The sequence below is a fragment of the Mytilus galloprovincialis genome, chromosome 7 (genome assembly GCF_965363235.1).
Source record: "Mytilus galloprovincialis chromosome 7, xbMytGall1.hap1.1, whole genome shotgun sequence".
NCBI lineage: Eukaryota > Metazoa > Mollusca > Bivalvia > Mytilida > Mytilidae > Mytilus > Mytilus galloprovincialis.
In genome coordinates, this window is record NC_134844.1 from 62,973,691 (window position 1) to 62,989,509 (window position 15,819).

General features: G+C 33.5%; 1 long non-coding RNA gene across 1 annotated transcript; it reads left to right on the forward strand.

Annotated features, from left to right (window-relative positions):
- The first annotated feature begins 904 nt into the window (after nucleotides 1–904).
- On the forward strand, nucleotides 905–10,026 carry LOC143083446 (uncharacterized). Its single transcript, XR_012980709.1, has 2 exons — nucleotides 905–1,061; nucleotides 8,260–10,026. It is a non-coding gene; the product is annotated as an uncharacterized LOC143083446 (long non-coding RNA).
- The last annotated feature ends 5,793 nt before the right edge of the window (nucleotides 10,027–15,819 follow it).

Genomic DNA, 15,819 nt, shown 5'->3' on the forward strand with positions numbered 1-15,819 from the left:
CTGATCTGTAACAATAACATCTTCATGCCTTATATATCATGTACTGTAGTACGCCGCTAGATTAAAACTGACGAGGAAAGGTAACACACGGCCAGCGAAAGCTCTTTTAAATTTTTGAGAGCCCAGGTGGTCGTGTGGTCTAGCGGGACGGCTGCAGTGCAGGCGATTTGGTGTCACGATATCACAGTAGCATGGGTTCGAATCCCGGCGAGGGAAGAACCAAAAATTTGCGAAAGTAAATTTACAGATCTAACATTGTTGGGTTGATGTTTAGACGAGTTGTATATATATATATATATATATATATATATATATATATATATATATATATATATATATAGTACTTACAATGTACAACTAATAACATGTTCTCATACTAGATCATACTATATACGCATTTCACTTGATACTGGACTATACGTCTATTCATCATCGTCCTCTTTATCATCATTAATAGTTTTTACCAAGACATGCCATTTTTTACCATCTCTAGATTTTATCATTTTATCTTGAACAGATAATAATGAAAAGTATACAGCCAAAATGATCCGCAAGAAAATGATGCGATCACAATATTCTGTTTATTCAAATTATTCTTGCCACTTTCGAGTAATGTCCTTAACCGAAATGTCAGACCGTCAATCGTGTTCGGCTTAATGGCGTCATTTAATAGATAGAGGGCCCGCTTGTATCCCTGTACTATTTTAAAAGTTCATCAAGCGTCTTCGTATTTGTATTTCCATGGTTTAAATTGTATTCTTAGATAAAGTTGTATTAAAACATCGTTCTCGACAATCTTTGACCGATAATCTTTGATAGATTTACTTTTAGATATACATCATTGTTTTTTTTCTTCTTCTAATTACGGCTAAATTTACGCGGGAAATTATATAGATGGCGGGAAAACGCTGTTCTACGGAGAGGCACCACGTTTGAAACGTCACACATATAAAACGTCAGAACGTTTTTGGCGCAACAAAGCAAGAAAAAAACTCGACAACAATACACAGGACACATATGTACGACACACAAGCAAGACGGATTGACATAAAACCGACATTGTGAGTATTTTAAAACTGAGTTTTTGAAGTGCCAACCTTGTGCAGTTTATTACTCAAAATTGAGCATTTACAGTTTGCACAAAAAAGTGGGAGTAAAAACAAAATTGTCGTAAAATATATTATCAGATTTATGCGATATAAGTAAATTCACGTACAAGGTCGGGTTACTGCAATATCACATTGTGAGTGATCAAATTTTCGGTTCAAATAAAACAGAAAAGGTTGTTCGAAATGGTGAAAGTGATTTACAATATAGAACGAGTCAATTTGTTGTTATTTTATACATTAATTCTGGTCTTGCACTTATTATGCACCTGATAAATACTGCGCTTATGTAGATTCTCTAGACAAACAGACACCATAGCTCGTGATATAAATCCTGTGTAACATGTGAAAGGCACCAAATATTAATGTTTTGTTGGGGGTTGGTGCTTTTTTCTCCTCAGGACAATTAAATTGTGATCCGCACCAATCAATAACAAACCTGACACAGGAATAGGAATAAGAAAGAACAAAAAAACAATGTTGTATGAATTTACCCTCCCCTAATTTTCTTAATACCGTTATCAGTGTATATAAAGTGCGAATCCAGCTAGTTCATTTTTACTGTTATATGCGGGTATGTCTATTGTAGAATAAAGGATCATGGGAAAACTGTATTTGTTTATGTTTTGAAAATATCAAGTTAAGTGATTTGAAGATAAGTTTTAACATATTTTCATTGTGATATGTCTTTATAATATACAAACATAGCATTAAAGTTCAAATAAGTGTTATAAAAGCATCATAATATAGCATATCGATTATTGAAAGCGATCCATTTTAGCTATAGATGCGATGAATTATCACTGTTAGTGCAGTCATTATTAATGTAGAATTTTCAAAGATGCGAGGAATTTTTATTGTAGAATTATGTGATAAATGGCTGCACTTGCAACAAACGAAAAAACTTAGTTGATGACTTTAGGATTTATGATACATGTATTTTCAAATTGAAATACAAACTCATCATTCATTCTTCATCAAATATATAGCTTTTCAAACTTGTAACAAAAGCGATTCTCAAAATGAAAAATTCTAGATCCGCGAATGGATACTACCGCAGAGGTAAAACCATACACATTTGGGTTATTGTACACGAAATGATTGCTACAATTCATTTTTGTTGATTTTAGACCCTTTGGAACTCTATGTGGGCTGTTTCAGCAACTAGACAAAAAATCCCCAAACTAGATACACGGTTAGATTCAGCATGTCAACACGAATCCCAAATATCTATATTAAAGGACTTTTGTCTTTAAATTTGGACCCCTCAAAATTGAAAAAGGGACCAAAAATATAAAAAAAATGCATGCATCGGATACATTTGTTATTGAAGGCATGACTGTAACAATAGGATTGATATACACAAATATCTTATTCTGGGGGTCTCATTGGGGGGGGGGGGGGGGGGGGGTGGTTCTGATCCCGGATCCCGCTTACTGTTTTGGCAGATTCCCGTATTCCGCTTATTGTTTTGTCAGATTCCTGTGTCCCGCTAGACTTCATTTCTCGTTTTTCACGACACAATCATTTGACTTTCACCTGTCACGCTTGCAAAAAATCGGCAATCCGGCGTCACGCTTATACCCAAATGCGACCCACTATTTTACTCTATTCTGAATCATATTAAGCCCATTATACATATATTAAAAAAGTAGTGTGGATTTTTTTTATACCCCGTCTCGTTTCGTTTCTGAGCCATATATATATGTCGTATGTGACAATGAGACAACTCTCCATCCGAGTCACAATTTATAAAAGTAGACCATTATACGTAAACATACGGTCTTCAACATGGAGTCTTGGCTCACACCGAACAGCAAGTTATAAATGGCTCCAGTACATGTAAAACCTTTTAAACGGGAAAACAAAGATTCAATCTATATCAAGATGTACGTAATTAGTGGTGAAGTGTCATGGAAATGGATAAAAAAAAATAAGGATAAAGATCCCTATACGCTTTATAAGAAACTAAATGGAATACATTTGAAATAAATGTTATTTCTATTGAATTTATTAGAGTGTTTTAAAACCAAACTTTCCTCCGTAAGTTAAATTTTATCAAATCTTTCTCTTACTTTATCTATTGTTTGAGCAAGTCGGCTAAATTAAGGCCTTACAGCTAATTTCATAATGCATGCAAAGCAAAACTTTGGTTGGCTTGCTTGCTTTGTTTGTTTAATTGTTTATACAAACTTTGTAAATAAGATTGACATTTTTAAACAATATGATTAGGCATATGATAGTTTAACCTGTATTTTTAATATTTGAATTAAATTGGGTGTTATCATAACGTTTATCCAATAAAAGAAAAACAAGCAAGTCAACTAAAGTCTTGCTCTACATGCTTAAAGAAATGAGTTGTAATAGATAAAAAAATAAATAAAAAATTATACAGTGAAAATGCACCGCATATACAGTACTAATGATTCGCTCCACAGTAAAAATGAAAGAATAGTATCATTATTCGACAGTAAACATGACTAGCATTACGAAATCATCATAGTGGAATTTAGTTAAATATGAAGAAACTGAATGACAAAACATATTCTACGTTATACAACTTTATTAATTGTATTAAAATGAATATTTTGTACTGCAACAACATCTTACCTGTTAGGTATAAAGCACCTGCACGATCTGTTCGTGAAATGTCATAAATATTCACCTATTTTGGTTTATATTTCAAAGCTGGATGGCTTCAGGCGCGATAAAACCCCGCTCGCATCTCTTACTTTGTTTTATTAGTATTATGTATTTCTGAACATATACATTTTAACTAATTTTCTTCATTTTCTTCGAAAGTAAAAAAAAGTTCGTCTGTTTATTTATCATTCTACATTAGACATTTATGGCATATATATATATACAGTAAAAATGATATTTTAGGATCCGCACTTTACATACACTGGTTATGTTACTTTGTAACGAAATATTGCTGTTACATATTATAAAAGCATTCTTATCATTTGTAATAATAAAATCTGCCTTATGAATAAATTTATCCTTTATGCATGTAATTAAAATATTAACATGATTAAGTAGGGCGTATTTTAAAACATGGGAGTTCATTGCCCTACTGATATGAATGAAATCGATTTGCAGAATAGTTTAAGAATTAGGTCACGTCGTCAGTGTAATGTGATATTTGTGTATTCAGTAGTCTGTTCATCTTTTACAACCAAGGTGAGTACCTGTTTTACCTGTTTTTATATTTGAATCTTTTTTTTAAATTCTGACAGTGAAATGACACAGTCAGTCATGTAGTAGGCAGATTTCAAACATTGAAACGTCAGTGCGATCACTCCGGCCATTTGTATTATTGTTTATTTGTACATGCTGTCTTTTCAAAATTGTTAACGTTTTATGACAGCAAATAATGACCCTTTTCATAAATTACTGTAATATTCAAATACTTAAACCGTGAGATATGTTTATGTACAATTAATGTATTTCTGTACAAAAGAAGGAAATATTTTGCGAAACTGCGCTCATTTTATCTTTTCAATCAAACTTAATATAATGTATCAACAAATCGATTCTTCCCTATTAATAATTTTATTTTCATTCTATAAAAAAAAGTATAAAAGAGTCGCTAAAATTTTCAGAAAGAGATTTACTTTTCTGAGAAACTACATGCTCAAACAGCTCCTATACATGGTTATTTTTTTTTATCTTCCAACTATTATTGTTTTTTTTTTCATCCATCCAGTTCTCCCCCCTCGCCCAGATCCTACTTTTTTAAAATCATCATACCCTTAACCCATCTATGTTGACCATCTATGTCACATGGGCAAAATCGGTCACCCCCCCCCACCCCCCCCCCGTCCTTATATCCCTATCCCAATTTGTTTTATCCCCTATATCCAACATACCAAAAACGTTCCACCCCCTCAATTGAGCCTTTGTGTTATATTGTAAGAAAAAGTTGCAAACATAAAGTTGTACTCTTTTATTTCAGTATTTATAAAGTGCAAATGAGTGTAATTAATCATGGTCTGTGCAAAAAATACGTTTCTATATAATTATCATTAACAACACACGAATTTTCAAAATAGATGTTTATATCATACTGAGCCAAATCTTACACTGCCTCAATACTTACATAACTTGTAGTTCTAAACAAAGTTGTACATGATGACATCAATACTAGATTAAAAATTTGGTATGCACCCACAATAAACCAAACAGTCTTCTCGTCGTGTTTTTTTTTTTTACATTTCATATTTTCGTTTTATAATGAGTATTACTGAGGTTCTTTGATATGCCAAATCTATCGGTGTATTTAGATTTTTAATTTTAAAACTTAATAAAAACAACAAAAATCTTTCGGTTCATTGATATGTTGAATCTTAAAATGTATTTAGATTTTTGATTATGGGCCCAGTTTTTAAGTTGGTCCGCATTGGGGTCCAAAATCAAAAAATTTTCTCGCTATATTGAAGACCTATTGGTGGCCTTCGGCTGTTGTGTGCTCTATGGTCGGGTTGTTGTCGCTTTGACATGAACCTTCCTCAGTTCCTTTCTCAATTTTATTTGTTTGATTTCAACAAAAGTTGAACATATGGGTTCTTTGATACGATAAATCTAACCATGTATTGAGATTTTTTTGATTTTTTTCCCCTGTTATCAAATCAATTTATTGGTGTTCTTTGATATGCTTAATCAAACTGTGTTTTTAGATTTTAAGTTTTTGGTCCTGTTTTCAAATTGGTCTACATGAAGGTAAAAAGAGTCCAAAATTAAACTTTGTTTGATTTCATCAAAAATTGAATTCTTGTGATTCTTTGATATGCTGAATCAATCCATGGCCATGTATTTAGATTTGTGGATTTTGAACCATAATAGGTAAATTTATTTTTTTAAAGTTTATAAGACCATATTCATTCTGTGTCAGAAACCTTTGCTGTGTCAACTATTTAATCACAATTCAAATTCAGAGCTGTATCAAGCTTGAATGGAACCATTCAGGGTTCGACCTCTGCGGTCGTATAAAGCTGCACCCTGCGGAGCATTTGGTTATCATTTGGATTTGCTTTTTACATTAATTTAAAAAAAAAAAAAAATTGAGAAAAGAAAAATATGGGAATGGTGGAATATGGACGCAAGAGCCAGACAAATTCGGTCAACACCCACACATATGTAAAATATAAAAACGACAAGGGAAAAAGTGTGTTTTAATGTCAAAACAAATCCAAAACGTAATACATTGCTTAATTTGTCCTCAATAATTAACCATAGAGGTACCGGTGTACATGTTTTTCATTTACTGTTTAAAAGGCCTCAGGTCTGTTCAATTGCTGCACATTTTTGCATGCAAAGGCTTTTTTAAAGTTTGTTTTAATTATATGCAAAGGGATTTGCTCATTGTTGAAGTCGGATAGAGTCGGATTAAGGAATCTTACGCAGCAACATATATGGTTGGTACATATACATTTTACTAGTCTCGCTCCTTACCTTAATGGCAATGCGTATAAAGATGTTTCTTGACATAATACATATCTGAAAATAAGCTGTTAAAGTGGAGAAATCAGCCTTATAAAATTTCCCTATATTTGTGTCCGCCATATTGGGATGATCGTAACTGCAGTTACGATCATCACGTTGACGCCAGTGCCGTCTTCCATTTTCAAAATCTTGGATCTCCTCCAGACTTATACTATTTAAAATTATGCTCGGCCTTGCCTTTGGTTGTACAAAAGTTGATACAACTATTATATATATCCCCTTATGTTTACTTATGTTGATGATTTAAGATACAAAACTCTTAACAAATTTCAAATGCAAAACATATTTCACTCCGTGTTATCACGAAATGTTTAAAAGTTTGTTAGTACGTATTATGTATAATCATAATGATCAAAGGTCATATTTTGCACACCCGTAGCTAGGGGTATTCGAGGGGTCCGTACGACCCCCCCCCCTTAAAAACAAATAAACACCGTTAAATTCGACTTTCTGTTTGAATTGTAACTGTTATAGTTGAGTATGATTGTATTGACTCCTCCCCCCCACTTTGGAATTTCCTGGCTACGGACCCGTTTCGCATTCCTTCTGTTAAAGAGAGGTGGAAGACACCAAATATAAGTTATATGGTTCGCTACTGACCCACTACGGATCCATAGAGGGTTAGTAAAATCCACAGGGGGTGAGGCCGGAGGCCGCATCCCCTATGGATTTTATTCACCCTCTATGGATCCGTAGGGGGTCAGTAGTTAACCGTATAACGAATTTATCGCACGCTGGACTTTTTCTGCTGCGTTTTGTTGAAAAATAAACAATGAAACACAACATTAGTAAATGACGTCACCATTAACGCGTCATGAACCCCCTATGAAATCTACTAACCCCCTACGGTCTCATAGGGGGTCACCACGTGACGGCGCTAAACCAATCACAACGTGATATTTTACCAGCGGTGCGATAAGGCTGTATATTCAAACTCATATAAGAAAAATTGATAAAGCCATGGTTTAAAAAAAAAGAAACAACGAACATAAAAAAACGAAAAGGCAAACTAACTTAAACTGAGAAACATAGACCCACAAAAAAGGGTGACGATCCAGAAGGGGAATACAATTCTGCTGCTGCTGTATAGCGATGGTAATCTGATGAATCTGCATTTTAACCGTGAAATACAATGTAGTCCAGTCAATCTAGCATAAAATTGATCCTAACCTTAAAGTAATTGCTACAGAAGATTTTTAAGTCTTAACCTTTAGCATTTTATTTATACCCCAAATATACACAGAAAAAAGCCCCAAAAATTCTTACTTGAGGAAGACTAAAAAATCACGATTTAAAATCCTATGGAGATTTGCATTGAAATAGGAGATAACTCTGCAAAGAAGGCAAAAATATCAATAAAACTTGATACAAAATTATAACTTTACAGCTTCTATTCAACAGAATGTACGGAATCTTGATATTTTAGCCGTCTTTAGAGTATAACAAACAACTCTAAAGGTGTTTTCAACGATAACATAAGACGATAAACACGATTCCATCAATCAAAACAAAAGACAGATACCAGGATATTGCATTTTTACACATTTTACATCTTTATAGATTTATTAAGCATGTTAAATAAAATTATCAATTTTAACTTATTTTAAGAATTACATGAATTACTGATTTTTTTCACTTTATTTCAAAGGTTGAGATGGCATCTATGCAAAACCATTTCTGTGATATATGTGTAGAGAGTCACGTGGTGGCTGTCGTCTGGTGTCCAGATTGTGAAGAATTCCTTTGTCCTGAGTGCAGCAAACACCACAGTCGGGCCAAAATATCACGTGATCACACAACGATAACAGTAGCAGAATATAAAAAGTTACCGCCTTCTTTCTTGTCTATTAGATATAGCTGCTCCGATCACAACGAAAAGTTTGAATTTTATTGCCCATTTCATAAACACCCGTGCTGTGTAAAATGTGTAAATGAAACTCATGTTGATTGTAGGAACTTGGTTCCACTACATGATGCGATAAAGGGCGCGAAAACAGAAAACGGATTGTTGCAAATTGACCAGGAGCTTAGAAGTGTGCAAAAAAGTTTAAATGACATTTACGAAAATTGTTCTTCAAATCTTCAAAAGTTGGAAAAGCAGAAGAAAACATCGTGTGATGAGATTGTCAATATAAGACATGTGATTAATCAGAGACTTGATAAGTTAGAGGGCGCTTTACAAGAGGAGCTGGAAGAAAAATACGTGGCAGCAAAAACTAAAACAGGGACACTATTATCTGACATTATGAATCAGAGAGGCACAGTAAACGGTGTCATAAGAGATTTAGAAATCATCAAGAAAGTTGCAACAGGTTTTCAAATTTTCATGATAGTCAGTGAAATCGAGAACACCATAACAGAAAGAGTTCAGTACCTAGAAGAACTACATGAAGCGGGAAGTTTAGATGAACTCAATTTACAATTAAATGTAGACCCTGCTTTAATGTCTTTTATGAAGAATGCTTTTTCGTTCGGAACGATTTCATATCATCACAATCCAATATCCCTCGATATTCTTTCATTACAAGGAGAACATGCAGAGACAATCGTTCGACCGTCCAATACTATCGATAAAATTAAATTAATACCTAAACAACGAATTCAGCTTCCAAAAAGTGAAAACGTGACAGGGATTACTGGATGTGAAATCTTACACGATGGACAATTATTGTTTGTTGACTTTGATAACAAACGATTGTTATCAGCCGATAGTCAAAGTAAATCGAACGAGCTGATGAAATTGTCAAGCTCACCACGTGACATCGCGATTGTCGATAAAAATACTGTCGCAATCACACTTCGGGACGATCAAACTGTTGTTCTGATCGATGTAAAAGCTAGTAAAATAGTTAAAACATTTAATGTGACATCACCTTGTTATGGCATTGACCGAGTTGAAGATAAACTAGTGGTTAGGCTCAACCATATCGGTCAATTTCTTGTTTTAAATTTAAAAGGAAAAATTTTAAGTCGGTTACACATTTCCGGGTATTACATTCAAGACGTGGCATTATTTGACGGGAAAATATTTTGCACAAATTGCGAAGACCATCACGTGTATTGCTATGATATGAATGGAGACCTGTTGTGGAAATATGCAGATGAGAATCTCCGAAAACCCTTTGGTATTGGCGAGGATAGTCATGGAAATATCTACGTAGCAGGGAGAGAAACAAATAATGTTCTTCTTATTTCACCAGACGGTCACCGAACGAAAGAGTTGTTGACAAGTAAACACGGACTGTGTGATCCCTATGCCCTTCATGTTAATAAAACTACCAATCAGTTATTAGTTTGCAACGAATTTGGAGGTCAAGCTTTCTTATTTGATATTGCTAATTGATTAATGTATTAATAAACTTATTTGATATTGCTAATTAATTAATGTATTAATAAATAAAAACGAAAACAAAAATCCACATTTTATTTCATTTGTATATATGTCTATACATGGATTTATCAAGATGTTTGTGCAACGAAAGATGGAGAAATTATAATATTTTTATAGTAGAAAAGTACCTGCATTATTTATTTCTTGGTAGACACATTCCACCATTGGTTCGATTTCTCGATGACTTTGTCTAAGGGAGCTACCATTTAATTTTTATGGGGGGGGGGGGGGGGGGGGGGGGGAAAAGGCAGGATGAGACAGTTGCAAAAAAAAAAAGTCAGGACGACAATTTAGGTAAAAAAAGTCAGGATAAACTAAAAAAAAAAAAAAAGCAAGACCGAACAGAGTGAAAAATAAAAAGGCAGGACAGAGATTACAGCTAAAAAAAAAATGCAGGACAAAATTTTTCATCCTACCCCCCCCCCCCCCCCCCCCATAAAAATCAAATGGTAGCTCCCTAATATAAAAACAAAGAAAATGTGGTATCAGTCCATAACACAAAATCAGTGCATGCACAGCGAAAAGCACAAAAAGCTAAGCATGTAAAAAACATCGCTTTTTTTCTGCTGTTCTTCGTCTCAAATTTACAATGAGGCCTTCAATACGGAGCAGAACACCAGTTGTCTCGTATAAAGACCCTACAAAACATAATTATAAAATACTTTAGATACTGGTGCAAAGATAGATAACTCTGACATGTTAATGAATAAGTACATTGCACTGTTTAACATTTTAAGTAAAATAATATTCTCTTTCAAATCTCTAATCATGCGCGTATCTACGTTTACGTCAAAACGCCTGAGCGTACACTTGAATTTTGAAAAAAAAAATTATTTTAATCTAAATAAAATACAAATTACTTATAAATAGTACATCAGCCCTGTAAATATTTTTTCAATTGCGAATAAAAGTGACGAATTTTACTTTTCGAACAAGAGGTATCATATTATATAGATTTGTTTCTCAAAGTCTGAAGCTACTAGTTGTGAATCTTCAGAGAATTCTACTAACTTTCCTTCTATTTAAATGAATTCATTATATTCTGTGATTCGATACGTGATTTGCATTTTTGTCGAGCCTGTGACATTTCTATATGTCGCAAAAGCAAGACATATGCGATTCTAAATTTCGTCGGTGGTGTCACTCTTGACCCCCCCCCCCCCCCCCCCCCTCTATAGGATATGGTTAAAAAGTGTTTATTTTAAATATCAATACCTTAAGCAAACCTTTGTATGGAAGTTGGACAGAAACTGTGCATGACAAAAAGAGTATCCAGAGCATAATGATGAAATTATCTGTTTAATTTTGCCATATTTAGAATAAATAAAAACTTGTTGCACAAGTAGATACAGTCTGGGATAAAAGTTTGTTATAGATCAATTACTTTGTCAAACCTTTTTTTGGATTTTATGATGGAAGAAGTTTTTTTTCTTATTCATGTCTGAATCAAAATTTTGAAAGCATTTTTTTTCCAGCAGAGAACCAGGATTCAACAGAAACCTTCCGAACATTAATTATTTCATGTTCATTAACGACAATTATCCCATGGCTCCTTTTGAACATATTTTAAAGAAACTGTTTTAGACTTTTCTCTAGATCCAATGACCATTAGATTCCAAATCAACACGATGAATAAACTAAACATTAAAAATAAACCATTTAAATCAAGTCTTGTAGTATGTTGCTATTGATGAGAATTTTCAATAACGGGAACGGTATCTCATTCTTGAAAACCTGTTAGCTTACGGGGGCTTCGCCACGTTGAACCAACTACCTACAGGTGCTAGGACTTAGGCCCTCAGACCCCTTGCTGAGGTTCGGGCGTACACGTACAAATGTAACAAACACCTAGCTACGCCACTGATTATTCTGTCTCAAAGACACAAGTTTAAGTTGAGTCTTATATGTATTAATTTATGCATCTCATAAACTTAATTGCAATAAATACTCTGTTACCATGTAAATAATATATTCTACATGAATTCCATAAATAGTAATGAACTAAGCAAAACAGTAAAACATTAAAATTTGTACATGCAGCAACTCAGCAAAGTAAGCAAAATAAGCAAATAGTTAACCAAATTATAAAACAACATAATACAACTCTTTGCTTACCTCAAGTGCTTATTTGAAGGTCACAAGACTTCATATGTGTATTGGCTACACCAAATATTAACCCAGTGAAGATAAATATAAACTTATAACTAATGTGTTCCATGTCTATAATATGAACACATAGCAAAAATAAGAAAATCTGTTCCCTTAGATACTAAAACATAATAAAGGTTTAAAATGAATATTTTACTATTTAATATACCCCGCCGCATTTTTGCGCCTGTCCCAAGTCAGGAGCCTCTGACCTTTGTTAGTCTTGTATTATTTTAATTTTAGTTTCTTCTGTACAATTTGGAAATTAGTATGGCGTTCATTATCACTGAACTAGTATATATTTGTTTAGGGGCCAGTTGAAGGACGCCTCCGGGTGCGGGAATTTCTCGCTACATTGAAGACCTGTTGGTGACCTTCTGCTGTTGTTTTTTTCTATGGTCGTGTTGTTGTCTCTTTGGCACATTCCCCATTTCCATTCTCAATTTTATTCTTATTTATACACAAGAAAACTCTTTCTTTCTATTAATATCATTTCACTCCAATGCTCTATTATAATCTATTATTTAGAAATAATTTATATTTTGATCATTTATCAATCTTTAATGATTTAAAGCATGGTATGGTTAATTAATTGTATTTATCATTCATAAAGGTCATATTCATACTACAGATCCATTTCTCCATTCAATCCAATCAATCTAACCAAATCTTGAATACTCTGTTAAAAACTCTAGAACTATTAAAATCATGTGAGAAAAGTATATACAACTCTCCTGTAAAGTAGTAATAGGGATTCCCAAAAGATTCAGCAATAACCATACAATAATTCATATAAGACAATTTGCAAACTCCAAAATTGTGAAATCTATCTACTCAATATCTATACTATTAAACGAGAAGACCTCATTTTTGGTGTCGCTTCTCTCCTTTCCACAATAAATTAATCAACACGCCTCTGTGTCCTATAGGTACAGTGCATAGTCGCATTTGTCATCCATTCATATGATTATTCAAATTGAGTTATTTTGGGAGAAAAACGAGAAAAAAGGCATCCGGGTATTGTGCCGTCATTGGACAAAATTTTAAGTCAGATTAGACTTCCGGTTTGCGTTTTTCTGTTATACTTTGAACATACATATACAAAGAATAAAGTGTATTTTCAGAATTCTATCTGCTATCATTTTCAAGTTTACTATCCACGGCGGTCACAGAGTTTATTAAATAGAGAGGGTCTGTATACTATATCAATGACCACCATGGATCGATTAGTAAACTTAGAATTGAAAGTAAATACACTATATTTATATAGTAATGAATGTTCATAATATACAGATAAGCGCTAAAAATATTCATGTGAACTTTTGATACCTTTTCTGAAATTCTCCAGTCATTAAATCTTTTACAAAATTCATTGATTACAAAAAAAAGAAGATGTGGTATGATTGCCATGTTGAGACAACTCTCCACAAGAGACCAATATGACACAGAAATTAACAACTACAGGTCACCGTACGACCTTCAACAACGAGCAAAGCCCATACCGCATACTCAGCTTCAAAGGGCCCCGAACTGACAATGTAAAACAATTCAAACCAGAAAACTAGCGGCCTTATTTATGTACAAAAAGTGAACGAAAAACAAATATGTAACACATAAACAAACGACAACCACTGAATTACAGGCTCCTTACTTAAATGTTCATAACATACTAAATGAAAACTATGTTCATATTGAAATTGATAGAAAACCAAAAATTGGGAATTTTGGAAATAAAGGAGGAGGGATAAAAAAAAAAAATCCTGTCCCAAATAACCTATATATGACTTATACTTTTGCTGAAATTCTTCAGTCATTCAATATTTTACAAAATTCTTCCAACAACACTTTACATACTTTAAACTACGCTCTGAATGCCCGCGATTTCGCGGGTGTGTTCTAGTGACAGTTGAAATAAGAGTGACCAGAACAATAGAAGTTTCCCTCCACACTTATCATTTTATTCCAATATATCTAATCAATATATACAAATTTACATTTACAAAAATATACTAAATTCCACTCTACCACATTTTCTATGGTCGGGTTGTTGTCTCCTTAACACATTCCCCAATTCCGTTCTCAATTTTATAATCTGATTTTGAATTCAATTTTCATTTGATTTTTTGTATATCTGTCTGTTTCGAAGTTATTGTCTTTTATATATATTTGTTAGATAGTTTATTTTCAATTCATTTTTTTTCCAACACTGTTTTGGAATACTTTTAATGTTGCTCTTGATCACGCGAACGTCTAAGAAAACACCCTTGGAGAATTTCGGATATACAAAGGTGTTGGTTTTCATATTAGTCTTACCGGAAGTAGATGTCTTAGCGATAATGTAAACAAATACTTTTTGCAAGTTGGCAATACTTTATTCAACGAAATAATGCATTATGTTCGGTGCAATATTATGAGTTTAAGTTATATATGAATTCTAACAGTGATAGAATGGGTGCGGCAAGTCAGAGACATTTAAATTCTAGTGGAATAATAAATGAAAAACAAAACTATGCATGCGTTCCAATTTTCGGTGGATCAAATAACAATTGCTCAGAAAAATGCTGCCTCTCTTATCGGCTTCAGTCACATTGTATTGACAACAGACATTTCCATGCATGGATTCAAAAATACGGACGTGCATCTTGTTTGCATATCCTAGATTTGACCCACAAAAAGTCGTCTAAAACCTGGATACAAGATGATTCAGAACTAGATTTTCTGCCAAGTAAAATAGTCGGTAATTCCGAATTACAAATGTGCAATGTAGTTGGATTTCACAAAGACTTAGTAGTTACTCAAATCTTTTGCCAAGGAGCTGTCAAATTCATTATAACTGGCATGAATGATGGTGAATGCAAAATTATTTACAATAAGCGCTACCTTCAGCAACAAAAGCTCCAACTTTATTCCTGCTATATAAGCCCTGATGAAAATTATATGGTCCTCCATCAAAATTCTATATATGCAACAATGTATGCACATGAAACCGAGAATATTGAAGGTGTTATTTTAGTGAAACTAAATTGGAAGAGTATGACTGCAGAAACAATATCTTGTGAAAATTTAAATTTGCATGTTTTGCCGTCAAATCATAAATTTGCAATTACTTTTGACCCCAGAACGGATAGTGACTTGACCGTGTTTACCTTCATTGCAGGTGCGGACAGGTGCAATATAAGTTTGTACAAAATGAAAAAGGACAATGTACTATTTCAAATAGCGTTATTTAAGAATGAGTTAGCAGACTTACCAGGAAACTTTCAGAACCTTCAATTTTTCAGAGATGGCTCGGCTTTGCTTTTGACAGTCTTGGGCAGTAACAGCTGCATGCCTACCATAATCAGAAACCATTTTGTTACTGCTCATTTTCTTGATCCAGAATGCTATGACTTTTTAGGAGACTTTAAATACATGTCTCTTACAAGTGTTGAACACTTTACGCCTATGATTTCTGCCAGTGGTCGACACTGCTTCTGTGGTGGAAAACTTTATAATGTGCAAAAAATTAAACCAAAATCATATTCTTTAAGAACCCTAAAACAATCATGTTTAGATGTAATAGCTGACTCAGTATTGATAGAAGATTTATGTCAATTACCTCTTCCAAAATCCTTAATTGCATGTCTGGAACAAGGCAAAAGTTAGTATTATACCAACCAATGTTGTCAT